At 36.2% G+C, this 2,300-nt stretch overlaps 1 pseudogene; it reads right to left on the bottom strand.

Moving 5' to 3' along the window:
* Positions 1–377: 377 nt before the first annotated feature.
* On the bottom strand, positions 378–940 carry LOC143680495 (destrin pseudogene; annotated as a pseudogene).
* Between the last annotated feature and the right edge of the window lie 1,360 nt (positions 941–2,300).

Below are 2,300 nucleotides of genomic sequence, written 5' to 3'. Positions count from 1 at the left end.
GAAGAGAATGGAAAGGCTAGGAGAGGCTGGCATGTGCACTGACAGAGGTATCAAGAACCACACAGATCACGTCAGCCAGTTCCAGAACACCAGTTTTGGGAAGAAACCATGCCTTGTCGATGTCTTCTCCTAGGTGCAACATATTGAGTTGATACCTTTCTACTGTTAAAGCCTACCCATTAAATAGTGTTTGACTGAGCAAAGAAGAAACTAAAATACTTGGTTTTCTTTCTTTTTTTAACTTTAGACTTTAGATTTATTTAGGGTCATTTGCACATTTATAAAATATTCATAATTTTTATAATTTTTAATTATCATCTAGAAGATGACAGGACAGCTTCCTCTTCAGTAAGAAATGGTCTAAATATTTATTTACTTTACTTATATAGCAAGAGGATAGCATTAAATACAGAAGCTTTTGATTTGTGGCACTGAATGCAGATCAACACAGGGCATACTTTAATAGGGACAATTAAGGATTCACCTAGCTTTTCAGCAATACAAGCTTGATTGAGTTCTTCTGACCCATTTGCTTGACACTCGTGTTTTATGCCTTGAAGTTTCTTTTTTATTGCATCCTTGGAGATCGCATAAATCATTTTACTTTTTAGAGGTGCTCATTCTGATGCCCACATAAAAACATCAACTCCTCTTCTCTGGATTCCTTGGATTCAAAGCTTGCATTGCACAAAGCATAGTGATGAGCTTTCTCAGGAAGCATTCCCATGAAATGCTTGAAAGGATCGGTTATAGTCACCCCTACATCTTCAACCAAGATTTCTTTGCCTTTTTCTACAATGATGCACTTTCGCCTGCACTAAGACAAAAAATGAGAGAGAGACTTCTTTCTTTTGATTTCTTCCATATTGGAGCACTGTCAAACTTTCATGTCACAAAAGATGCGACATACTTTATCAGCAACTTGCATTCCTGAGGGCATCTTCACCACGTAAGTTGCAGGAAAAAAGGAATTGAGCAAGTGGGTGTCAAGTCTGCAGAGCATCTTCCTCATGGAAGCTGGAACAAACAAGCGAATGAGGGAAATACTTGGTTTTCTACCTTGTCAACCCCTAATGCTTTCAGTGGAAACAAACAAACAAAAAAGTCTGCAAACTTGTGTGTGCAGATGATTATGCACATATGCATTTGAGCATATATCCCTTTAAGCATCTTGATTTTTAATGCCAAGAGTTCTGAATTCATTAGCAGATTATTTAGTTACTTTTAATATAAAATGCCTTTCTCTAGTATATACCTATTGGGCTATCTAATAATAATTTTATATTTGTCAAAACTGAAATTTTGATCACCACAACGCCCAATTTTGCTCAACCTTATTATCTGCTTAAACTTCTCTTTCATAAAATATCAATTCCATTCTCTTAGTTTATTAGGTCAAGATATTTGTTATGATCTTGACATTCTTGCTATATATCTTCATATCCTGCTGAATCCTAAAGTGGATGTTTGTGTTAGGCAGCCTCTAGAATGATCCCCAGTGATCCCTGCTTGCTGGTATTCATTTCCTTGTATAATCTCATCTTGTTGAGTGGGCTGGACCTAGTGATTTTCTTGACCTAAATAGAATAGGACAAAAATATGGAAAGATGGATTGTCACAATGGCATTAGTTACCAAAACATAGATTGAAAACAACGTTATGAAACAAGTACTGGTGAGAGATGTTATATAGGATATAGGCATTAAAACTGACCCCTAAGTATTTATGTAGTAATGCATTTGGTTATTTATTTATTTTTTTTAACATGGGCAAGCACTGGTAATTGAACCTGGGTCCTCTGACATAGCAGGAAAGCATTCTTGCCTGCTGAGCCACTGTGGCCTGCCCCATTTGGTTATTTTTAAAATGATTATTTAGTACCTACTCTGTTTTTTATGACAAAACCCAGTGTGTTGGGTTTTGTCATATAAAGATGGATAAACCAAAGTGTCTGCTCTCTATTAGGTTGAGATCCAGGAGAGTCAAAAGACTAATGAGAGGAAGTTGTATGAACTGAAACATCGGTGCATATCTCACACAGCCCAGGGACTCGGGAAGTCATGCAGAGAAGATGATGACTTATATTATCAGAAACATTGTCTGTTGAAATGGGGCAGAATTAAAACATTCTAGGAATTGACAACAATATGGATAAAAGCTTGGAGAAAGTGCAGAGTATAAACAGTTTAACTTTAAAGAACGGTGTGTCATTAATGAAACTATGTTAAATTACTTAGCAAATTGGCTATTCTGAAGTTCTAAAGAGGCCAAGAAAAGTTACTCCCCAAAAAAAAAAAAAA

The sequence above is a fragment of the Tamandua tetradactyla genome, chromosome 4 (genome assembly GCF_023851605.1).
Source record: "Tamandua tetradactyla isolate mTamTet1 chromosome 4, mTamTet1.pri, whole genome shotgun sequence".
Lineage (NCBI taxonomy): Eukaryota > Metazoa > Chordata > Mammalia > Pilosa > Myrmecophagidae > Tamandua > Tamandua tetradactyla.
The sequence above is the reverse complement of the archived record's forward strand: the minus strand, read 5'-3'. Positions and strand labels throughout refer to the sequence as shown.